The 25,858-nt window shown below is 48.2% G+C and overlaps 2 pseudogenes; both read left to right on the top strand.

Moving 5' to 3' along the window:
- LOC146174549 (uncharacterized) overlaps positions 1-25,858 on the top strand; it is a 342,251-nt pseudogene that overhangs the window by 196,336 nt on the left and 120,057 nt on the right.
- Positions 10,422-25,619, top strand: LOC146174553 (uncharacterized; annotated as a pseudogene).

Consider the following 25,858-nt stretch of genomic DNA (forward strand, 5'->3'; position numbering starts at 1 on the left):
GTCGGACCTTGACTCCAGCTGAGGAAAACTACACCATTACCGAGCGGGAATGTCTTGCTGTCGTCTGGGCTGTTCAAAAGTTTCGCCCCTACCTCTATGGTCGGCACTTCACAGTTGTGACCGATCACCATGCTCTTTGCTGGTTGTCTTCACTGAAAAATTTGACAGGCCGACTTGGCCGCTGGATTCTACTCCTGCAAGAATACAATTTCGACGTCTTTGTAAATCGGGTCGCCAACACCAAGAAGCCGACGCTCTTTCTCGCTGCCCACTTACGGAATCAGCCTGCTGTTTTTCTTCGCAACACATTTCTACGTCTGACCACAGCCGACCATCTCTTCCCCCGACGCATATCACAAGTTTCTTTTGACGATTTTGAGCACAAACACACACTCCGCTCCCAGCAATTAGCTGATGCCTACTGCCGGGCCATCACCGACCGCCTTATTGGCGCTTCGAACCCGCCCAACGCTAGGCTTTGCCGACAGCTTCGCAATTTCAAGCTCGAAGATGGCATACTACACCACTACGTGTATTGCCCTGATGGAACCTGTTGGCTCCCAGTCGTGCCGCGTGCGCTTCGCCCACGTTTACTGGCGGCTTTCCACGATGACACTACTGCCGGTCACCTTGGTTTTGACGAAACATGACCGCGTGAAAAGACGATTCTTTTGGCCTGGTCTATCTTCTACCGTAGCTAAATACTCCGCTTCCTGCCATCTGTGCCAACGTCGCAAGCGGCCGACTTCTTCGCCCGCTGGCCTCCTACAGCCTCTTCCATGTCCCGCCACGCCATTCGACGTAGTCGGCATCGGCTTATATGGTCCCCTACCTCTCTCCGATGGCAGTAACCATTGGATTACAACAGCTGTCGACCATCTTACACGCTATGCTGAGACGGCCCCTGTACCGACTGGTTCCGCTGAAGTAGCAAATTTCTTTTTGCGGTCAATTGTATTGCGTCATGGCGCTCCACGGGTGCTTATAAGTGACTGCGGGACGGCCTTCTTATCGACAGTCGTATCCGAAGTTCTTCGTGCGTCATCCACCCTCCATAAGACAACCTCAAGCTACCATCCCCAGACTGACAGACTGACTGAGCGATTTCATCGCACCCTATCGGATATGATATCCATATACATCACACCGGATCATCGAAATTGGGATACTGTTCTACCATTCGTCACATTCGCCTATAATACTGCAGTATAGCGGACTACCAGTTACTCCCCATTTTTCCTCGTTTTCGGCCATCCTGCCACTACAATCCTCGACACTTCCTTCTTCTCTACACCCGCTTACTTCTCATCGTTATCAGCCCAGTTCTTATCCCGTGTGGCCTGATCCCGTCATCTTGCCCGCCTCAACACAAAAGCGTGCCAGCAAGATCGCAAGAGTCGCTACGATTTGAAGCATCGCGCGGTCTCTTTTCGTCCTGGTGACGAAGTACTGCTCTATACAACAGTGCGCACCCCTGGCCTTAGTGATAAATTTCAGCGCCGCTATGTTGGTCCCTACAAGGTCATCAACCAAACGTCCCCAGTAAACTACCAAGTCACACCTGTTGATACCCCAGCCGACCGACGCCACCATGGAACTGAAATTGTTCATGTATCTCGCTTGAAGCCGTTTGTGTGCCGCGGTACATCGGTTGATTAGGAGCGGCCAGGCTGGCCGCTTCCGACCCCCCGGGCAGATTGTGTGAGCCCTCCACGGATCTTTCATTTGTACATACCATGATCTTCCTCTTGTACATACCATCATCATCATCCCGCGGCTCCGGCACGCGCTTGGGTTTTGTCCATCGGAATAAACGCCAGACATGGCATCCCTTGCCTTGCCGTCTCAACCTGGCCTTCTTCCACAACATATTTATTTTGCACACACTGCATACAAATGTCATTATTGTTTCCTTCATTTTATGTACTGATCAAGGATAGTGTTGTGTGCCAGTCTGCGCATATTGTATTTTCAATGCTTGCTGATCATGTGGCAGGGAGCTGAGGCCACGTCAGGTGACCGCGGCTTTAGCCTCAACCTCCTTTTAGACAAATGTCTAAGAAACAAATAAAGGAAGAAAAAAAGAATGGCTCTGCAGCGAGAGCTGCCTCGAACAGCTTACGTGCCTCCGAGTTGAAGGGAAGCAGGGAGAGGTGAGTCTGGACCGCCTGTCGGATGGCAGCGGTCACGCCTGCTTGCACTGCTTCCACTGTGGCAGGGGCTTGGGCTGCAGGACGAGGTAGTCTGGTGCTTCGCGCCTTTAGGACTGCATATTTCCTGCCAGGTGAGCTGTGGGTCCAAGGCGGCGTTGGCTCGGTTGCTGTGAGCACAGCTTGGTGAGGATTGACCGCCTTGTCTCTGGGTTGGGGTTCCTCCATAGAGCGGTGGTCAGCTTGCTCTGCTGCTTCCACCTGGGAATAGACTGGTCCGAGGCCTTGTGGCGTGCACTGCAGTGGAAGTACTTAGGTCGTACAGTCCTTCCGGAGGTGGGACCCACTGCAAGAGGTGCAATATGGTAGAGGGTGCAGGCATACCTGGTATGGTATCCGCCGCAAAGGGGACACTGCAAGGGTCGGGCCATGAGGGGGCGCATCTGGGTGCGTAGTGCTTCTTAAGCGCACTTACTACTTTCTTGAATGAAGACTTCGCCGGCGTCTGTGGCAGCAGTAGGCTCCGGAGCGTGAAAACGGTCTTTTTGCCTATAGCCGTTAAGAAAACTTGCAATTTCATGTCATCTGTGATGTCGTTGGCAGCAGCGAATAACTCGGAGCGTTCCAGGTGCACTTCGAAGTTGCCGCTGTCTGGCTAGAACTCCGGTAGCCTCCCGACGGTGTTGGTCATCCTAGCAGCCTGGCCAATTATGCCATCCTTGTCGCCACTTCTCATCCTGACGCCAGGCCAACGAACAGGACACTTTATTACGAGGTGCATGCTCGCAGCCTCAATCCAACCATCGTACATGGAGAATGCGTGTTGTCTTATACCTGCGTGAGCTGCCGGCGCATGCGTAGACAGACATGACGAACGCGATAAGCCATGACAATACATAGCGAGCACCCTCGCAATACAACATGATGCTATAACAATGCACAATGAGCTATCCAGTGTTTCAACGGGGAACTGCATGCAGATAACATTTTAACATGCAGTACTCAAAGATTATCGCCCATTTATGTAAATAATGCAACTACGTAGAGAAGAAAGCAGTTAGATGAGAAAGCGATAAACAAGAGCTCTATAGGTTGTATTCACTATTTGCTGCTGCGTGGGGGACGACGGGAAAAGTGAAGCCTTTCCGCTTCCCGTCCACCATAACCTTGGTCGTAGTCGTCGTCTGCTGAAGTAGTTTTGTGTTGGTGTGTGGGTAGTGCAGAAGATCCAAGGTGTTGTGAACTCTGTAATTTGTAACAATAATGGGCAATTGCGCTGTCTATGGATTTAGCAATAGATCTTGGTCTAAAAACGCCAAGAACAGGACAGCTGTCAAGTTTTTTGGGATACCAAAAGCTATCCGAAACCAATGCAGCCGGACGCAGGAGCTGCTAACGAAATGTACCGAACGGTTTCTTCGTTGGCCAGACATGGACGTGAATGCCACGCATTACAAAGTGTGCAGCGAGCATTTCATTTCGGGTGAGGTCATTTTCCCTATTAATTGTAGATTCGTGCTTGTTTTGCATTAAAACTTGTGTTGTTATATAGCGATAGCAAGAAGACTCAGACAAAAAGATTGCGAACGTGGTGCCTGTGCTCACTGCTGTTCGAAAATGTTTTCCTCGCGCTTGTAACTGGGTGGTAACCAAAAAACGCTAGAGTCACGTATGAAGCAACTAACGCATTTTTGTTACCTCGAAGGTGTTCACAAGCGTGAGGAGAATAAATTCGAGCAGCGGAGCTCAGGTGCAGCGTTTTCAGATTTTTGATCGTCGTGTATGTACCTAAAGGCATGATAGCGGCATAACCGGGTGGTTTAGGTCTGACGCCGGATGTTTGTAGTACAGTTCGTAAAATGTCAGCGGTATTATGCGCATTATCGTTTTCGTCAATGCAATGGGGTTGTTTCTGTTAACTGTGCCGCACCTCCGTACAGATTTTTCTTCGACGCAGTTTTTTTCGAACTCCGCTTGTATTGCGAGCTGTTTTGTTTCGAACTGCGGCGTTATGCATGTTTGCAATTTAGCTAACATTATTTATTGCTCTTTACACTACAGGGAGGCCATCTTATTTGATGAATGAGAAGAACCCTGACTGGGCACCGATCCTTCGGTTGGGTTACGACACAAACTCGACAGCCCTCGCGGAAGAAAGGTATGGTGGAGGGAAAAATATCAGAACATGTCATTCACTAAATGCTGTTCTGTTATGTAACAGTGGTCAGCAAGAAATTGATTGTGTGTAAGGCTGCATGTTGTTGAAAACCTGACAGCCTAAAAAGGATAGTTTTATCCTAGGTGCTAGAAGCTATGTTTGAAGCTGATCATTCGAGTAGCAGAAAATGTTGAGGTAATTAGACATCTTAAATCTCGTTAATGCACACAGATTGTGGATCGCTGGCTGAATGTCATGCAAATGCGGTTATGTCAGCTAGTGCAATGGCCAGAACGGGAGTTGCAACAAACCATGCCCATGTCTTTTCGGAAAGCATTTGGTACAGATGTTGCTGTAGTAATTGATTGTTTTAGAGTATTTCTTGAGCGGCCTTTCTCTGTTCTTCCTCGTGCTCTGACATGGTCACGGTATAAGCACCACAATTCTGTAAAATATTTGATAGGAGTTGCTCCACAGGGTGCCATCACCTTTATCTCTGAAAAAGAATGCTAAATTGGGCAAGTTGGTGCATTCGCATTTTAGGAAACGTAGCGCAAAGACAAGGAAGTGTGTGTTTCCTTCTTTTTTTGTCTTTATCTCTGAAGGTTGGGGAGGTTGAACTAGTGATAAACAACTGACAGTCGCAGAATTTTGAACAATCTTGTACCTGGAGCCAGTGTGCTAGCTGACGGAGGCTTCACTATTGCTGATGCTGTAGGGGTTCATTGTGCACGGCTGGAATTGCCAGCATTTACTAGAGGCAAACCACAGCTGTCAGCCTGGGAGGTAGAGAAGGCCCGGAAAATAGCAAACGTTCGAATACATGTTGAGCGTGTGATTGGTCTGTTACGGCGAAATTATGCAATTTTGTCATCAGTCGTTCCCATCGAACTTGTGATGACTAAACCAAGGGACACAGTTGCACAGCTTGACAAAATTGTGACCGTATGCTCAGCCCTTACAAACCTGAGTAGGTCTGTTGTGCCATTTGATTGATGATGCAGTGTTTTGCCCTGGTATGGATTTAATGTGCAATGCAACTTCCTGCCTTTTCAAGTCATCCTTTGCCATGCTTCATAGTACCCTTGAGGCAGAAATGTGGATGATAGCAAAACAGCTGAAAAAATTAAACTGGGTGAGTGATGAGTGCAACATAAAGGGAACACCATGTATTATGAAATCAATTTTGTGGGAAGGAAATTGATTTCAGTAAGACATTAGGACATGAAATACAGGATTGGTTGTGGATAGGAGTGACAAAAGGCAATGAGAAAAAATGCAGTCTCCAACTAAGGCCAGATACCTGATGGTACCTTTCCTAAGCATTTCACTCGAGAAAGCTTAGTCCCTAATAAGAAAGCATATGTAATGATTTGCAAACTGCTCAGTCCTTACAAGCTGTGCAATTCTGGCCCTTCGTCATGTTTGTAATATTACTGTTAAACTAAAATAAGCCGTTTTAAATAACACGAGCTTGTATCCGGTATCTTTTTTTCTCTTTAAGCTTTTCGTTCGAGTTTGTATGTATTACTTGTGTGTCCTTTCTGCTATATAATCTCCTGCGAGATTGGTAGTATTGTTAAATGAAATAAACTCTTGAAATTTTGAAAAACTCCTCAACTGTTGATTGTCGCAGATGTGAAACTTAGAGGGATAAGTGGCTGAATACCAGGGTCAAAATTGGAAAAGGCTTTGAAAAACATTGCAGAGGTGGTTTTTTAAAACTATTGTACAAATAAAACATCACTGCCGTGAAAGAGTATTTTGTGCTTGTACCAGGGTCTGCTCACAAAAGCAGTCCTTTTGAAAACTTCTCAAGAGCATACTTTGCAGACCGCACCAAATTTTACATAGTGGTTTGGTATTAAAATTTAAAAAATAAGGCCTTTCATCTCCACTTTCGTTTCATATGCTAGAGCCACTGCAACATGTTAAAAAAATGAAGTTCGTAAGCATATGCATTTTCCACTTCCAGGGGGCACGAAGTTTTCGCAGTCTTCAAAATAAGAGATCTTCTAAATACAGGCTTGTATGCAGAGTGCACAGTCTGAAGCTTGTTAAACACATTTAATAGCAGAAACAGATGCAACATGTTAGCAGAACGTTAGAAAAACACTTTGTTGTTTGCTTTCCTTGCAAAATTTACAATTTCTACAAAACCATTTCTTGGCTTGGTGGCCTTTTCAGATTCGCACATTCAAGTGAAACCATTTACCCTCACAGTTTTGCCCGGTGCACTCGACCATTTCTCCAAACTGCACCACCACAGTAACAGTAACATTCGACGTTGGGTGAACCTTCATCAACTTGGATCGCTTCCTGAGGCAAGGATGCATCTTCAACAACTTGGATCGCTTTCAGAAGCAAGGATGCACCTTCATCAACTTGGATCGCTTCCTGAGGCAATGTCCAGTGTTTAAACAAAAGCTCTGGAAGCAAAACATGCTGAAAAAATGCTCTGCCCTTTTGCACTATCTCTGTGCAAAAAGGCATGTCAATCTCAATGTGTTCAATATGTTGGTCACTTGACGTCCACAAGACGAAATCGCAGTATTTTCGCTCACAGACAAAAAGCTGCAGCTGCACCTGGTAGAAGTATGCATGGCTTCTCTTCAGTATCGGCCCATCGGCAGACTGCTCCAAGCAACCATTCTTACCCTTCAGCACATCACTCACACAGCCTGCTGAATATGGGCATTTTATTTCGAGCACACCATCTTGGCAGCATTTGCATGAAGTCAGGCCATCTGGGCTTGCTGCAAGGTAGGGGTCCTTGGAGGATATGTGCAGGCCAGATGCATGGCATGTGAACTTCTTGTGTTTCTCTGAGACTGCTACAATGTAGCTCTTCCTGGCTACTTCTTCCTTCCGCCGCCCCCAATCTGTAGCAGCTGAGGAGAACCTTTGTTCTTCAGGGTAGAATATCTTCTTGATGAGACTTACTGATGGCTTATTTAAGGAAGTTCGGCACACTTCATAAATGGTTAATGACGAAATCCTTCCTGCTCGGAATGTAAACCACGCAGATGATGCTGACTGTCCTTTAGTTGCCGACTGCACATCTTGACAGACCTGCATTTTGAATATAGCCCTCTTAAGGAAACAGTTAAATGAATGTGCTGTAAAAAAATTCTAAACAACCGTTCAGGTGTCCACTCATAGTTTGTAATTTGGCAACAAGTGTGAGGCTTTGTCAGTAAACTTCCTCTATTTAAGAGCACCAACAAAATGCATATTTATTCATTCATTGTAGTTTGCTTGGTAAGAGCTTCCTAATAGTTCCCAATGAACTTTACTTGCTTTAAACTGTGCCTAATATCTGGCATATGCCAGGACAATACATTGCTTAGTTTCAACTTGTCAAGCACTGCTAGCCTTTACTGTTATTTTACTCTCCAGTCTGGTCATCTGAGAGGAAAATTATTTACCTTAGATTCCACAATAAAGGCTTGTGCAAACATCAGGCACTCTTCTTGAACCTCCTCCAAAGTTGATGGTCTGTTATTCCGGGTCAGCTGTCCCAGAACAGCTGTTGAGTGACGTACTGGCACTGGTACAAAGTCGTCAGAATAGCCTTTTACAATGGAGAGAACTGCAGATTGTATTCCTGTGCTTTTCACACTGCTGTGAAAAGTAGCCCATTCTTGCTGTGTTGGCTTAGGTACTTCTTTGCCCTTCTTTGAAGTCACTTTCTTGCCTTCAGCCATCTGGCACTGTTTGGCATCAGCGGATGAAAAGTCTATCTGAGATGGGGCGACAGTTTACATTCTTCAAATAGGGTGACAACCATTTGTTTTCTTTTTCTGTGCAAGCCTGGCTGTCACGATGGGAGGCTACGGCTTCTAAATAAAAAAGTATGGCACCAATATGAGAGCATGCCTCTCCAAGACCTGCCATGCATGTGCAGTGGGCAGTTTGCATCATTCCATCTTCCTTTAGGAGGATCTATGCCTCAAGAGGCTGTGTCGACAAGGCTTGTGAGGGGTTAACCTGTGAATAGGGAAAAGTGATTTTCTAATATATAATGCACAGATATCAAATTATTGAACTTGGAAACGTGCACAATCATAATGTAAAAACACGAGGTCGCTGAGTGGTGACCCTTATGTAGGTTTTCGTCAGTGGCTGTACAAAGGAATTTCAGAAAGAAAATGCACGAATCTGTGTGGACAACGACTGGCACCGAACGGGCTGCTATCTCTATATCTCAAGGACTAAAAAAAGAGAAGTGTACAACAGCGCCGGAGGCATCTCTCAGAATTGCACAACCATCTTATCGTATCATGCATAGAAACATGAAACTAGTGACCTTCGATCGAAGTATCGAAATGCCACACACTTATGTTCGCAATATGCTTCGCAGATGAAATTCATAAGATTTTGAAAAAGCCACACTTGAGTTACACCGACTTTTTCGCGGGTATCGCGAATTAGGCATACCACCGTTCGATTATTTCATTCATACGCAGCCTCAGAAAAACATATTTCTCCGTTTGCATTCCACCGCATCTTAGGGAAAACGGCGCGATGATCGAAATTTTCAAAAGTTGCAGTTTCAATGAAGAGCGATCCTTACTTCTCCTGAACGAAGCCGCTCGTCAAATAATTGTGGGCTTCGAGCGACTTCCTCGCCTTTAGTTGCACGTGAGTGACATAGCTGGTAGCGTGGACCAGATAATCCTTGATGTCCGATATTTCAACGTTCGGAACAAGCTCTTCATCGAAGCACATTTCTTTGCTTTTAAGTACAAAGAGATCGATGCCACCGCACAAGTTGATTTTTTCTTTGTAGCGATTTTTCGCTGTAATATCCAGGCCTTCCGCGTAAGCGCAGAGACGAAATGGGTGCTCGTGGCTCATACTGCATTAGAAAACCTGTCGCCTTTGGAGCACGGCCCGCACGTCCGCGGCCAGCCAGGAGAAAATAGCAGACGACAGCGCGGAGTTACTCTCGCTCCCACAGCACTGCGCGAGCTCGCGCGGCAGCGCGGGCGCGCTGTTGTAAAGAGTAGCTGTCTGTTGAGCAACGCCTGCTGTTGCGGGGTTTGCAGTGCTTTTGCTGCGTCGTTTTGCTAAAGCATTGCCGTGCTGACTGTTCCGCTCGATGTGATAGAAACGTGGTTGTGTATGTGCAAGTGATCGCGCTTACTCAGTGACAACTTCATAAGCATGCTACTTTCAACCCTTGGAGAGAACCTTTCGGCCTGCTGCCCTTGTGCTCCCGGTAGTGTATTGGCAAACCATATCCCGTAGGAGCACTCGAGCAGATGACGCTCTGACGCGCAAGCACGTGACACGTCACTTCCGCGAGTAGCAGCGACGCTGTTTCCCCCTATCGCCTTGCGAGGAGACTTCTCATGGTTTCAGTTTCGTTTCACGCAGGGCTATTTACGTTTTTTTCCCGCTGGTGTTTGTCAAAGGTACTCATGTTTCGGTGTTGTTTTCGCGCAGCGCCCATACTTTCGCACGGCTGTCCGCTGAAGTTGACGTAAAAATAACGCGAATTGCCGTCGGCTAAAACTTCAGGTGCGCCTTATGACGAGACTCCTCATGGTTTGAGTTTCGTTTCGCGCAGGGCTCGCATTTACGTTTTTCCCCCACTGGTGTTTGTCCAAGGTACGCATGTTTGGGTGTCGTTTTCGGGCAGGGCTCGTATTTCCGCACGGCTGTCAGCTGAAGTTCACGTAAAAGTCACGCAAATTGCCGTCGGCAGGGGTGCAACAGTTGCGCCAATTTGATACAGCTGCATATTTCTGCACCAAGCTGCGCCAAAAGTGTGACATTTGTTAAAATTGCGCCATACTGCGCCAAATATCCAGATTAGCCGCGAACGTTTGTAGTCTTCCTAGATTTGGCGAAAAATTGGAGCTGCGTTGGCAACATGCAGTTGTGCCGGCGGCCAATCCAGTCGGAGGCTTGGTGGCTTGAAACTATGCATGGAACGCTAGCAATGAAAAGAAAACACGTGCGTGGTGAACACAAGTTGGTGAGCATGTGTATGGTACCGTAGCTCGTGTGCGCCGCTTGTCGACGCCGAGAGACGGTCTTGGACGCTTACCTCGGATTGGTTTCCCCAGCTGGTCGCACCGCTACAGTGTTGATAGGCGTTCATCATGAGTAAAGGTGAGTACATTCAAACGATTCGTTCGATAAATTTTATTTCTAAATGCCCGATTATTTGTACGTTCTTGGTCCCTTCGGAGGCTAAAAAATATCAGTTTCCGGCTGTAGTTTGCTTGTAATAGTAGTGAACATTTTGCCTGTTATAAAATGAACTTTTTTCCTTTCTTCACAGGGCGGTGCACGAAATTCAACGCCTCGGTACTGAATGATGGGATCAGTGGTCGGTGCAGGGCAGGCATCAAGGACACGGATGCTTTTTGTATCTTGCGCAATGTGACAATTTGCAGTGCTCAGCATGGTACTCCTGCTGTCAAGCGCCATGCAAACATGAAGAAGCATGTGGAGGTTGCGGCAAAGCATAGAGATTCTAGTGGTGTGCTACTGGTGCCGAAGACTGCAAGCTACGATAGATTTTTCACGGGGGAGGCCTCGTTCCTCGTTGCAAGACCAAGTGTGTGAGGCTGAAACCATATTTGCAATGTCTGTTGTTTCAAAAGGCATTCCCTACTCATGGGGTGACACAGCAACACACATCTATAAAAGGATGTTTCCCGACAGTGACGTGGCAAAGTTTTACCTGTGGAAGGGCAAAACTTTCTTATGTCATCTCAGATGGTCTGGGGCCTTACTTCAAATCAAAGCTTTTGACAGAGTTGTGTCGGCCAAATGTTTTCTTTTCATTAATGATAGACAAAACTCCAAAGCCTGAACAGCGTGTGCAGCAGTTGGATTTGCTGGTGAGATATTCCTCCGAAAGTGCAAAGCCTGTTGTTGTCGAGCACTTGAACTCTTTTAACCTCGGTCGTGCCACTGGGGATATAATTGTAGGGGGCATAGAGGATGCCCTAACTGAGTTGCCAAAACAAGGGTTTCTTTGCTTTTTCAGTGATGGCCCTAATGTCATGAAGAGTGTGAAATCTAAGCTGAAACAAAAGTTAAACCCGAATCTTGTTGATGTTAGGGAGTGCACTTTGCACAAAGTGCACAGTGCATTTTCGAAGGGCTTGGATGCATTTTGTTCTGATGTTGAAGAACTTGTCAGGGATGTTTATTATTATTTTAGGCACCCTGGTGCGTGCCGAGGGTCTGAAAGAACAAGAAATTTTGGGGATAGAGCCTCATGTCTTCCTGCGACACGTCTCTAATCGCTGGCTGGCATTGCAAGATTCTCTAGTCCGCGTGGAAGGAGCAATTCACTGCCTTGGAGTGGATGCATTTTGTTCTGATGTTGAAGAACTTGTCAGGGATGTTTATTATTATTTTAGGCACCCTGGTGCGTGCCGAGGGTCTGAAAGAACAAGAAATTTTGGGGATAGAGCCTCATGTCTTCCTGCGACACGTCTCTAATCGCTGGCTGGCATTGCAAGATTCTCTAGTCCGCGTGGAAGGAGCAATTCACTGCCTTGGAGTCCTTTTTTTTAGAATTGTGGTAGACTGCGACCAGGTGCCCAGACCGAACACAGCAGACTTGCTGCAGCTTTTGGCAGCAAGGACCTTTATGCAAAGGTACTTATTCTGAGGAATGCTGCAGAGCTTTTCACTGGGTTCCAGAAATTCTTCCAAAGGCGGGAGCCACTTCTGCATGTCCTTCATGAAGAAATTCTAGGATTAGTGCGACGAGTTCTGAGTCGGTTCTTAAGAAGCAAAATATTTTGCAGCAAGAGTGCAGAGGAGTTAACCAAGCTTAACCTGGATGATGCTGCCTTTTGGAAGGCACTACCGGAAGTTGGCCTGGACACAGAAAAAGCTATGGAAGACTGGGACCCTTCGGAGAAAAAAATGTTCCGCCTCGGAGCTCGGGCATTTTACCTTGCTTGCTCGAAAGCATTGCTTCAGAAGCTCCCCCTCACAAATAAGGTGGTCATGCATGCAAGGTTTCTGGGTTTACAGTATGAGAATGCTGAGCAGGAAGTGCGATCCTTACACTACATTGTGTGGAACTTCCTCAGGTTTTGGGTGATGGTCAGGTGTCATCTCTCGATGAATGGCTCATGCTGAAGTGCGATCAGAGCAAAGGCACCCTGGAAGGAAGGCTAGATGACTGCTGGGCAAAGATATTTTGCATGAAGACAATAACAGGTGAAACAAGGTATCCCATGCTTTCGAAACTTGTAAAAGCACTGCTTTCTCTGCCGCACGGAAATGCTGACCTAGAACGAGGCTTCAGTGAAAATACGTACCTTTTAGATGGACGGAGCTTTCTTAATGTGGCACATTCCGTTAACACTAGCGATATTCAAGGTTACCTTCAGCGCTACGATGATGCAAGTAAGGTGCCTCTCAGCTCTGACCTTTTGAGATGTGTGAGGCAGTCTTGAGTGAAGTATGCTCTGAGGATGAGCGCTGAAGAAAGCACAAGCAAGCGGGCAAGAGAGTTGCTACGTTTGACTGTTGTTAAGATCTGTATCGTTTATTCATCGCTTCCTTGTGTTTATTTACACATGCCTAGGCTTGTCATTGATGAATTTTGATACCGGTTGGGGTGAGTGCAATTGGGGCTATGAACACCTGAGTGGCCGAGGGTTTAAATATACGTTCCTCTTTCCTTCCAATAAACAGTTGGCAGTTTGCGCTCGTCCTGTACCCTGTCTTGTGTGCGTTTTTTCGCGCTACTATAAGATGTCTGAAGTTCTGCACCAACTAGGCCGACAACACATCTTACTTCTGACCATACATCTACGGATCACCGTTTCGCATGGTCAGCGATCACCACTCGCAATGCTGGCTAGCCAGCATATTAAACCTTTTTGGTCGGTTGGCTAGATGGAGCCTCCGGTTGCAGATTTACGAAATGACAGTCGTCTACAAGTCCAGACAGCAGCACCATGATGCGGACTGTTTATCACGTGCGCCCCTTGAACCGGCTTCGCAAGAGATCACCGAAGACTGCCCTTTTCTTTGTGCCATTAGTGTGTCCCATATGGCGCAACTTCAACGGACAGACTCCGAGTTGGTGTCACTCATTAAGTACCTGGAGGGCTTTAACATTTGTGTACCACGCGCGTTTCGCCGTCGGCTGCAGTCCTTCATTCTGCGGCATAGAGTCCTCTACAAACGCAACTTTCACAGCAAAAAGACGTCTCTGCTTGTTGTACCATCGTAGTTATGCTCTCAAATCTTGAGTGTTTATCATAATGAACCATCCACCATCTACTTTCGGGTCAGTCATACACTGGCAAAGGTTCGGCTGAAGTATTATTGGCCCAGATTACTACCATCACAGCGTAATTACATTAAAACATGCCATGATTGCCAAGGACACAAGTCTCCTCCTCTGAAACGAGCTGGCTTTCTGCAACCCATAGCGCCACCAAAGACCCCTTTCCAGCAAGTTGGCATAGACCTCGGCCCCTTTCCGAAGTCGTTCACTAGAAAACGATGGATTGTGGTCGTGATGCCACTTTCTTTTAGTCGATATTTATTGCCTCAGGGCATCAGTACATGGTGAGATGAAGGATGAATAAATGATTAAATGAATGGAAAAAGGTTGGCTGATTTTATGAAGTCCAGAAGTGAGCGATGATGAGATCCCTGCGTCCAAGTGACGCATGAGGCAGGATTGGTTGCTGAAAGGCCAGCGATGCTCAGGTGCCGGATTCGTGTTGGCTTAAGTGCTGGGCAGTCCCACAGCAAGTGGTGGACGTCGGCCTCGACATCTTCGTTGTTACAGATCGGGCATCCTGGGCGAGGATATGTGTTGGAAGCATGACCACGTCCTAGTTACAGCTTGTGTAAGGGCAACACCGACCCGGATCCTCCTAAGCGCAACCTCCTCTGCACGGGTGAGACCGTGGGGAAGGGATATCGCACACGGAGGGATAAGTGCACGTGTGCGGCGCCGGAGGTGCTCCTTTCTTGACAAAAGGAGGGTAGCGTCGTCGACTTCGAGAAGCCGTGGGATTGATGCGTCTTGGTTCACGAGGCGGGTTGCAAAATCAGCTTGACTTTGGGAAGGCAGCAGATCCCGTGGGACCCACTCAATGCGTATTGATTGTGGGATGCGCGCCGCAAGCTGGTGGATGTCCTGGCAAATTTTAGGGCAGCGGCTGACACGTCGGAGCAGACGTACTGCCTGAAGTGCGTCAGTGTGGAGGACAACGTGGGCTGTAGGGAGCATGGTTATAGAAGTCACGGAGCAGAGTGCCTCCTGAACTGCCACAAGCTCAGCGCAGAAAGATGTAAGTGGTTCCGAAAGCTGAAACGTAGTTGTCTGATTCAGGCCAGGTCTCCGTGGACAGTAGATTGCCGTTTTGGCTTCACAGCCTTGCAGGCTTCCATCTACGTACACTACTATGGAATCTTGAGGCAGGTTAGTATCTTGCTCTTCAAATCTCTGGCGTAGCAACGATGCAGAGTTGGCAGACGTCGGTCTGCGGATGTCAGTTGGCTTGTTGTCTCCTAACTGTATAAATTTCCAGGGAGGGAGAACTGGCGCAGAATAATGTGTGACATTGCATACGCCCTCAGTGCTTGCGTGGAATGTGACAAAGTGGCCTTGAGTCTGCGAGCATCACGGCGCTGCTGCACCAGTTCATCGATGGTGTTGAGCTGCGCATTCTCCTGTAACGCTACGACCGGTGTGATTCGTGGAAGGCATGTTATGGTCCTCATAGCTTCTCGATTTATGGCTTCAAGGCGATCCCATTGTGCCCTTGTAAGATGCTGGAACTGGGCCTGGTAAACAATACGGGGCTGCAGAACCGCCCTCACTAACTGGCGTGCAACAGACGAGCCGGCGCCACCCGTTTTAGGTGCAATTCTTCTTATTAAACTTATAGTTTGAAGTGCTTGCTTTTTTGCCTGAGAGAGCCAAGCAGTCGCTGATCCTGATTGGTGAATTGTTAAGCCCAGAATTTTCAGGCTCGAACTTTCTTGTATTGGGGTGCCTGATAGAGAGAGACGAATTGGATTTGAGGCAAGTTTACGGCGTCCCCGGCGGTTGGCGACTGACGTGTATGAAGTTTTACACACAGAAAGTTGAAGGCCAATGGAGGATGCGTAATCAGAGGTTACGTCTAATGCTGACTGAAGGGCGGCCTCTTGAGTGAGACAATCATGGTGAGTGCTCCATACCGTGATATCATCTGCGTATTGCAAAAACTTGGTTTCAGGGATATCATGTAAGCGCCACGCCAATGGGATGAAAGTAATATTGAACAACGTCGGAGACAATACTGATCCCTGGGGCACGCCACGTAGTGAAACGAATGAACCAACAGGTTTGGTTTGGTTTGTGGGGTTTAACGTCCCAAAGCAACTCAGGCTATGAGAGACGCCGTAGTGGAGGACTCCGGAAATTTCGACCACCTGGGGTTCTTTAACGTGCACTGTCATCGCACAGAACACGGGCACCTTGCTTTTCGCCTCCATCGAAAAGCGGCCGCCGAGGCCGGGATTCGATCCCGCGTCCTTGGGAACAGTGGTCGAGTGCCGTAACCACTGCGCCACCCCGGCGGGGTGAATGAACCAACAGTGTCACCGCTGAGGCGTATTGCAAATTTTCTTCCGTCCAAAAATGATGTGACAAAAGTGCGTACTCGGAGGGAGATGAAGCATGTCAATAGCATTCAGGATTGCAGCATGACTGATGTTGTCATATGCCTTTTCAACATCCATTGCTAATATGGTACGTACATTGCGGCTGCGGGTAGATGGTAGAACTTCTGATGCCAAGACAGCCAACCCGTCCTCTGTACCTATGTATGGACGAAATCCAATTTGAGCTGGGTGATAAAAACTGTGCTGTTCAAGCCACCAAGAAAGTCGTGTGGCTAGCATTTTCTCTGCGAGCTTGCAAAGCGTTGATGTTAAGGAGATTGGTCGTAAGTTGGCGAGGTCCGTTGGAGGCTTCCTAGGTTTGGGAATAGGGATCACGACAGCGGTTTTCCAGCTCTCGGGTACGACACCATCAAGCCGCACTTTGTTTATGGTGTCTAGTAGTTGAGGAAGTGCAGCAGTACTGTGAATCTTGTAAACCTCATACTGAATTTTGTCCAGGCCGGGCGCTGTTTTCCGTTTCGGATCGTCAATTGCAGCCAGCAGCTCGCACATCGAAAACGGGGTCGCAATTCCATCTGCGTCGGCAGCAGATGGTAGTTTCCATGCGTCTGCAGGGATACCTGCCAAATTAAAGTTTACAGCTGAAGGAGGCGGTATATCGTATTTTGGGAAAAAATTTTCGAGCAGCTTCTTTGGCGAAATCGCCCGGCGACAGATTAGCCGCAAAGCATGCTGTTGCTGCTGCATCAGTAGAACGACGACCGTGTTTCATTGCACGAAACGTTCGCCATAGTGAGGCATTCGATGATTTATCAGAAAATTGTTCACACCATGCATGCCACTGGCGTCGCGAGAGATCGCGTTCATATCTCCGAGCCTTCGCGGTAAGATAATTCAGTCGTGTACGTGCCTGCCCCGAAGTAGGGTCTCGCGTAGCAGCCAGCTCAGCTTGACGGCGGGCTGCCCACAAGTTAAGCAGGCCGAGATCTGGTGCCGGTCGATCTACATCAATCCACGTAGTAGTCGTAGCGCTGTTTAGTGCTCTCTGTATCCAGTCAACAAGGAGTTACGGCGAATCTGAAGACATACTGTCGAGACATGAGCGAAAGCTGTCCAAGTTTATCACAGAATATTTGCAGCGTAAAGGGCGGAGACGGGAGGGATGGAGACCGATGAGGATAGGGTGGTGATCACTTCCCCAGCAGTCCGGCTCCATGTGCCATGAGGGAGTTCCTGCGCCCAACCACCACGTCAAGTCTGGAGCATAAGCAGCACTACGTATGTGACGCACAGGCCGTGTTGCTGTCCCAGGGTGATTAAGCAGAACAAACAGGGCATCAGTGAAGGCGTCCCGCACACGCCTACCACGAGGGCTTGCAGTCGGATACCCCCAATCTGGGTGAGGGGCGTTAAAGTCGCCTCCGACTAAAATTGGACACCCGGGGTATTGTCGACGAACACTTAATAACCAGCCAAGATTAATATAGGAAGAGGCGCCTCCAGCTCGTCGAACGTAATAAGAAACAAGAACAACGGTTCCTTTCAGAAATTTCGCAACTGCTACTACTCCTTGGTATGATGTGCACCATTTTTCGAGAGAAAGGCGTACATGAGGAATATGCGTTTCAACGTATACCGCCGCCTTTCCCGGGGGAGAAGCAGTCTGCACGCGACGGTCGGTCATTGAAGGAGACACGTAGCCGCTGAAGCCCGGAATAGATGGCAAGGCGTTCGTTTGCTGAAGTAACATAGCCCACACCCGAAGCTTGTTAAATTGCAGTCGGGTCTTGAGCTCGGCCACCTTCGTGGAAATGCCTCTACAGTTCCACTGTAGTACACCAGGACGACCGGATTTCGCCATTTTTGTGTGCTAGTCCAAGCGCTGTAGCATCACAGATGTCAGGTTGGACAACTGGTTGACCATATAGTGGAGCAGCGATGTTGGAGTTATCATTCGGCGTTGTGGTACACTGGGACGAGGCAGCAAATAGCCCTGTTGCGTGGGATGAAGGCGGTTGTGTTGGGCAATTACTAGATTTGGCGGTTACTTCTGCAGCTCGCCGACGTCGAGCAAGCATTTCGCGGTGTTGTCGGAGCTTAGAAACCTCTGCTAAGAGACGATTGATTTGCTCATCCACTACAGCCATATCGTCGTCTGGTAGATCAGTACGCTGCTGTATTGGCTGTTGTCGACGGCGTTTCTTGAGCACCGTATCATTAGACTTTGTCTTAGCTGGAGATGCATTCGAAGCGGGCTCAGGAAGCTCTGGCCACTCATCATCCCACTGAAGAGCTGCAAAGCGATTGGATGTCTGCACCGGTGTCATGTCTTCTATTGGCCAACGCTTGGTGTTCCGAAGACGAGCCTTCTGCGTTGCCTTCTGCTTTGTCGGACAACTTGGAGATGTTATCTCGTGGTCGTCCGATTTGCAGAGGCCGCATCGGTACGTAACTTTTCCTTCAGACGTACCTTCATCGGCAGTAGCAAAGGGGCAAGATTTGCGCATGTGCCCTGCCCGAAAGCAGTTATAACAGTAAACCACACTCGGTTTATACGGCCGTGGCCTTAATATGCAGCCGTAGTAGTACAGACAGGCTGGGAGTGTTGGAGGGCCTTGCAAGGTGATCATGCAGGAACGCCCCTTTCCTATGTTTCGGGCCTGTATGACTCGGTGCGTTGGGCAGTACAGCTCACGTTGAAGGGTGGTTTGATCTTCGTTTATGTCAACGTTGTAAACGACGCAACGCTGCAAGTCGGAGCCTTCAACTAGATACACTTGTACAGGCACTGAGATCTCACTTGTCACTGAAATATAACTAAGCGTTTGGACACGTTCCACCGCAGTAAGTGTCGGGAGCCACACAGCTATAGTGTTCGACTTCTTCCTTGCCGTGAAGCCCCGAAAACCTCTGGTTCCGAGACACGCGTCCAAGTTGGCCTGGATGATCCTGATTGGTATATCGGTGAGGTTTTTGTTGGCTAGAGATTTCGCCACTTTATAAGAGCACGATCCCGGTGTAGGTGCAACCTGGTTTTCGATAGTTAAACAGGAGCGCTCTCCTTGATAGCCACCACTTGCCGAGGACGAATTCGGTTGATTATCTTCCGAAGGACGCTTGTGAGGGGCACGGGTGCTTGTTGATACGGATGGTGGAGCCGATACCCACGAAACACATAACGTCTAATAAACTTCTGTAAACAGCTCTGAAAGGCTACAAACATCTTGTTCTAGAACAAAACATTTCACAGACGTCGACGGAAAGAAGTTTCATGGTAAACTTCGTTAGCACGTCTATACTAAGACGCCTTTTCAAAGACGTCTCAGATATGTTTTTTGGAGACATCAATTAGATATATTTTCCAAAGACCTCTCAGCGATGTTTATTCAAAAACGTTTCACAAATACTATTGTAGAAAGGGTTTACTAACTTCAAAAAGTCCGCAAAAGAATACTTCATGTTTCCCCTGTTCAGAATGTTGAATCTCTTTCAAAGAATGTTTATGAAACACATGATTTATTGCATGGTTTTTTGCAGCCACGGAATTAAGCAATAATTACGGCACATAAATTGTTAGACAGCTTTGCATTACTCCAATGTCTCAACATGATTATTTGATAATCAGAACAGAAGGTAAGAGACCGCTTTAAAATGACCTCGAACTTTGAAACTGCGGTTCGTTCTAGCGGGAACCAAAGCCCCGTCATTTACGGTCCAGCTAACCTACCGCTCGTAAGGCTGCACCTGGATTGCACACCGGTCCTGAAAGACGAGGGGAGGCACGCGAATGACAACACTTTTTTATGCTACGAATGCCTCTTCATTCCAGCTTGCCTGCCCAACACCAGAAAACCACCGTATTGCCGCTCGTAAGGCCGCACTGGGGTAGCATACGGGTCCTGAAAGAAGACGGGAGGCACGCGAATGACATGCTTCTACTCCGGCTTGCTTGGGAGCACGTGAAAACGACCACACTGCCGAAACATGCATAGCAAATAATGTTGTTTGTTGCTTGGGCAAGAGAACAGTCAGCAGGAGAGCCGATTGTACGCTCAAACATCGTTCCGCACGCTGAAGCCTGCTGCGTGATGGCGCTCTGCTCGATGCCGATGCAATTTACGATTTGTCAACATTTCTTTATTATTTTAGTTTTTTTTTTCTTGTGTCTTTGCTAAGGACAAGGTTAAATTGAAAAACAAAATAAAATAACCTATAATTGTTTTTGTAATAGTTGGGTTTTGTAGGCAGTCATTGCTTTATTAGCATTTTGGCATTGCAGTCGCTAGCGACTGCTTGCTACCCGCGCGCACCGATCGTTCAACTCATCGTTTCTCGTCTTTCGACATGCTCAACGGTTGCTCAACGTGCGCTCGATGGTGTGTGTTCGGTGTGCTGTCTTTGTTTCCCGCGCTTGGACATTTACGCTGATTTTGCAGCTTTCCCGCGCTGTATTTTACAACCACTGCTGTGCTGTGATATGGAGCTTATATTTCTCAACAGTAACTTTTCACTTCTCTTGTATGGTGAATGCTGCGCGCCGAAGTTAAACCGCAGATATGCGTCTGACTAGCGCGCTAGAAACACGGGTAGACAGCAATGCGTGTTTGTCTTTCTATCTGTCCATGTTTCTAGCACTGTTTCAACGTACTGCCCAACAAGCAACTTAGCTGTATTGTATTGGCTTTGTTAACTTCAGTGATGCGTGCTAGTACGTGCGGTAGCAAATGTAGAACTGAAGTAATATATCTTGGGAAGAGTTATTTTGTTGCTAATGGTCGTGTTGAAGATGTGGAATTATACGAGTCTGTTTGAAAAATTCCGGCACTTCACTGGCGTCAGGTGTAGAATATTCGTGTTTTCTTCCAACAAAGAGTTGGTAGTTGTGCGCATATGGTGTCCTATTCGTTTTTGTTGTCATCTTTGCACCGTAGCGTTTTCAAATTAGTAACCTCAGCTCACTTTAAGGATTCCTGTGTATGTACAGGGTGAATAAAACTTTCTGCTTCGACCTCGTTTTGTGGTGCGAGCTATAAGGGATTTTTTTTTATGCATGGCCTACTAGGTGAATAATTTCAATGGCGTTCATGGTAGGTCCGGGCATTTTAAATAGATGCTAGTGGTATCACTGTATTTTGGTGTTTCCTTTCTCCGTGCATGTTTTTCTTAAAAACCCCCAAAACGCAGGCACGTAGCTCAACTGCCACTGGCTTTGGCTCGTTTGATTATTTGGAGCTTTTTTGTGTCTTTGCAGGTTGCTGGAATCTTGTCTGCCTTAAAGACCCCTGGAAAAGGCAGAACCTGGAGCTTACGATAAGCCATTGAATTTAGCTCATCAGCCAATGCCTTCAGTGTGCATTTTGATTTTGTATATCTATGCAAGCTATAAAAAAAAATATTTTTATACAGAACTTTCTGGGCGGATGGTTCCAGTGAGTTTACGCCAGTGCATTTGCATGCATGCCTGTAAGTTAACTGTTCTTGCCAGTTTAGGTTGTTTGGAATTTACTTTTGCAGAAGAACCTTCAAAAAAGGCTTCTCAAATCCATATTGTCAACAAGTTTATTTGCTGATTGCTTTTACTTTTGTAGATAGAGTGCAATAAAAATTCAGACTGGAGAAGCATGTGTTCTTCATATATTCAGCATGTGCATTCACTATTGAGTGTAGCGACTTGTAGTTTGTGCTCATTGTCCTCAATTCTGCATGTGAGATCGCACAATAGTCTGCTTTGAGAGCATTTTTTTCTAAATTTTAAATTACAGTTAACTGGGGAGAAGGTGAATTGTCGAAGGCTTGCATTTTCTACAGCACTATAAGAAACAGCTAGAGATGGCACATAATCGGTGGGGTGGTAAAGGAGTAAAATTGAAAATTCTATTAAAAAATTAAAATTTCAATTCTCCTTAGCCCAACTGATTTTGCGCCATCTCTAGCTGTGTCTTATTGTGTTGCACAAAGTGCAAGCCTTCATCAATTCGCCTTCTCCCCAGTTAACTGTGACATTTTATTAAATTTAGAAAAAATGCTCTCAAAGCAGAGCACTGTGACCTCACATGCAGAATTGAGGACAATGAGCACAAAATGCAAATCGTTACACATCTAAAACAAGAATAGAAACGTTCTAACCAAGAGGGTTTAAAGATGTCTACTAGCACAGCTATAGCAGAGCTACTGCTAGAAGCAATGTCTAGAACAAGTATAAAAATTTTCTAGGCGAGAAGTTTTCAAGACTTCTACTGGCGTAGCATTAGCAGAGCTAAATCGGAGCTACAGGAAGGCTTGTAGCTCTTGGGTCTACAGAACGTCTCAAATGAGTCTTCTTTTAGAAGTGGTCATTTCTTGGCCTATACATATTCTAGATGTCAATTAGCTCTTTTTGTGTTTCGTGGGTAGGTCCATTCGAGAGCTTGTCTCCTCAGGTCGCACTGTTGGATGTGCATCTCGTCATGTTAGCTGAGTGGCCATAGCCGTGCTCCGCCCAGAGAACAGTTCACTTACGGGCTGTTGTCCATTTTGGGAAGGCTGAATGGGCGCTGGTGCTGAAGAACCGGGAGCTCCAAGCTGGACCTGAGGCCGATGGTCAAGTTGAGGTGTCGACGGCAGGGCAGGAGTGGCAGCGAGCTACTCCGGCGAAGCGACCTCTGCCAGCGTGGCAGCCGCAGCACTAGGCCTAGACTCCGTGCCGACCTGAGCTGCAATCATGCATCAGTAGCATGCGTCGGAGGTCTCGCAACCTGACGCGGAGAGGACGTCTGGAGCTTCCTCGGAAATAGAAGATCCACTTTTCTGGGGACAGGACAGGTGCTTACAAGGACGGCAAGAATTTTCAGAGGAGCGATGAAGCCACCTTAGCAGGAAGACACTTTCAAGCGGTACTGCTGCTGAAATCGCCACATTCTTTGTGCACAACATCGTCCCACGCCACGGCGCTCCTGCAGCTATTACCAACCGTGGAACCGCATTTACGGCCCGCTGCCAGATTACCACTCCGCTGGATGCTATGCTGTCCGTTGACACTGACAGTGAGACTGAACTTGACCTCGACGTCGCCACTTATGTTCAGCGCGGCATCTAGCCAGACAACAAATACACCGTCAGTAGCAGATCGATGCAGATACTACAACATTGCAACGTTGGACACTGTTTCGTTACCTACACACCGACTATGTGTGGGTCTGGACACCCATTCGTCGTGGGTGTCTGAAAAATTACTGCACCACTACTTTTGCCCTTGTTGTCTGCCGCCTAAGCGACGAAACATACCAAATTTCCCCAACCTCATCAGCCGGCTCATCGCATACCAACCATCACAGCGACATTGTGCATGTTGTGCGAATGAAACCTTACTACCAGTGACCTCCCAGCTGACTTCGGCTGACTGCGGCTTTTGTGTGATGTGTGACCAGTGTTTTAGCTCCGTGTAGGCTCTTTCTCTCTGTTTTGTCCGGCGGTAACACCGCGTCGGGGCGATGCTGCAGGAGGAGGGGGGCAGTGACACGTATATTATAAGTGTAGAAGAAAGACAAGTAGAGATGGAGGACGGAGAAGTGTAGGCCCGTTCTGGGTGCCCTCATTCAGCGGCTGCAGTAGTTCTGTACTGTTCTGTACTGTACATCTGCGTAACAACAGTTACAATATTGCCCGAGAGCAACCGAAATGACCGATGCAATGTCTTCGCTGCAACGGAACAGACCACATGCAGCATCACTGCAAGCAAGTTTGGCAACAAAATGAAGCAAACACAGTGAGTTAGCCAGTATGTCAAATCAAGAGCGCAGCTGTTTTACCAAAGAAAGTCTGAATGGCAACTTCACTCTCATTGACACAGGTAACTCTGGTTGTCTTTTGTGTGCCTCGGCAGCAGCAAGGTGTAGCATATAAATTGTACCTGAGGTAACGGACCTATATGTTTTTGGAAATAGCACTGTGCCTTCAACCAAGAGTATTGGAAGATGCAACGAGGACTTGCGTATTAACAGTATTTTGGCAAAGGATGTCCCAATCCTTGTTGCACCAGACAGAGCCCAGTCTGCGGATACACTTGTTGAATTCCTTACATCATGCATGCAAGAGTGGCAGGTTGTCTCTGGTTTTGGCATCAAAATGACTATCCTTTTGCCCACGTAGGCAGCAACTAGTGCCTGCTAGACTACAGGACAGTGACAGTGTTTTATGAAACAGTCATCGTACGTTTTTGTTTGTGTGTGTGTGCTGTTTTTTCTCTGCTTAACAAGGATGTTAAGAAATGTCAGGATAACCAAGTGTTAGCTACAGAGTGCTAGCTATCTATATTTAGTTTCCTATGAGTGACTTCCTGTGCTTCTCCAATGTTAAAGGGCACAGATTATGTGCGGTGATGCATCAAAATAACTATCACCATCATTGATAATTTGTGGTGTGTGCGAAATACAGAGCATCTGCTTGAACACGAATGCGTCTGTGCGCATGTTGTGCAAACTGAATGCAGAACATGATGTGTTCATGTAATACATCAAAAAAGGTTGGCTGATGTGATGAAGTCTAGGAGCGAACGATGATGCGGTTGGTTGGGGTCTTTGGGTTATTCTCGGGAGGGGGGATACCAGACACGGGTTATGCCGGCCTTAATTTGCGGCGGCACTCTTGGTGTCCGGGGGAAGGGGAGATGGGATGTTTGGGGGGGAGGGGGGGTCATTATCGTGGAGTCGCTCTCGTCGTCGTCCTTGTCATCGGCTCCGTCGCCAGTGCTGTGGCCAGCAGGTCAGCAGGCCCGGTGGTGGACTACAGTCGTGCAGCCAGGCCGGACTCCTCCAGGAAGGCCAGCAGGAGCCGGTGGGCTGCCAGGGGGCTCCTGGCTGGGAAGAGCAGGTGGTCCTCGGTGGCAGCAGGAAGTCCGAGGGCCCGGTAGCCTGCCTCCATCTTCCGACGGTGGTGGGCGTGTGCCGGGCACACACAGAGGTGCCCCAGCGTACCTGCATCACCGCAGGAGGGGCATGCTGGGGAGGGGGCCCGGCCACGGACATACAGCTCCGTGGGCGTCCAGGAACCTCCGGTGCGGAGGCGTAGGAGGAGAGCTCGCTCCCTGCGGGCGAGCTTGTCGGACAGGCGGTGGAATGTCCTTCCCTCGGCGATCCGCCGATCGGGGTGCAGGGTCCTCACGGCCTTCTTGAGGGGGAGCCTGGAAAAGTCAAAGGCAGATACATGATTAGTCATACTTGCCTGGTCGGAGTGGGCCGCCTTGGCAAGTGCGTCGGCCTCATCGTTGGCCTGGATGCCCGCATGGCCCGGGATCCAGTGCAGCGAGATGACGAAGCCGGCATCCTCCAGGGCCTGGAGGCGCGCTCGTAGATGGCAAGCCGATAGCTGGAAGCAGGACGGCTTGCGCAGGAGCTGCAGTGCCGGCCTCGAGTCGCACAGGATGGTGTAGAAGCCTGGGGGCTGACCAGTGTCCAGGAAGTCCGCTGCTAGGTGGAGGCCCGCCAGCTCGGCTGCAGTAGAGCTACCTGGAAAGGAGAGCCTGCAAGAGCTGGACACCCCCACCTGTGGGGCCGTCAGCTGCTGCAGCCTGGCCCGAGGAAGGCAGGACCGAGCCATCAGTGAAGAGGAGGGTGCTCCCTTTGCACTCTTCAATCGGCTGCGGCAGCCTGGCCCAGGGCAGCAACTGGGGCGTGGCGCTTGCTTACCCCCTCCAGGTCAAGGGTGACCTGTAAAGGAGGACGTGTTGGTGGAGGAGGGAGGATGGAATACCCTGGGGCATCTCCGATGAAGTCCCTGTATACAGCCGTCAGTTGTCCCATCTGTGAATGGGGGGCGCTGCACAGCCGTGCCAGGAGGGAAGCTCCGTCAGGGGCACGGTGAAGGCGGTCAACGTGAGTGAGGCCTCTCTGGAGGAGCTGCAGGGTCAGGGGGTAGACACCGGCTTCCGCCAGTGTTGCCGCAATCCTAGAGC

This window comes from Amblyomma maculatum, chromosome 11 (genome assembly GCF_055883805.1).
Source record: "Amblyomma maculatum isolate TAMU_Amacu chromosome 11, ASM5588380v1, whole genome shotgun sequence".
NCBI classification, from domain to species: Eukaryota; Metazoa; Arthropoda; class Arachnida; order Ixodida; family Ixodidae; genus Amblyomma; species Amblyomma maculatum.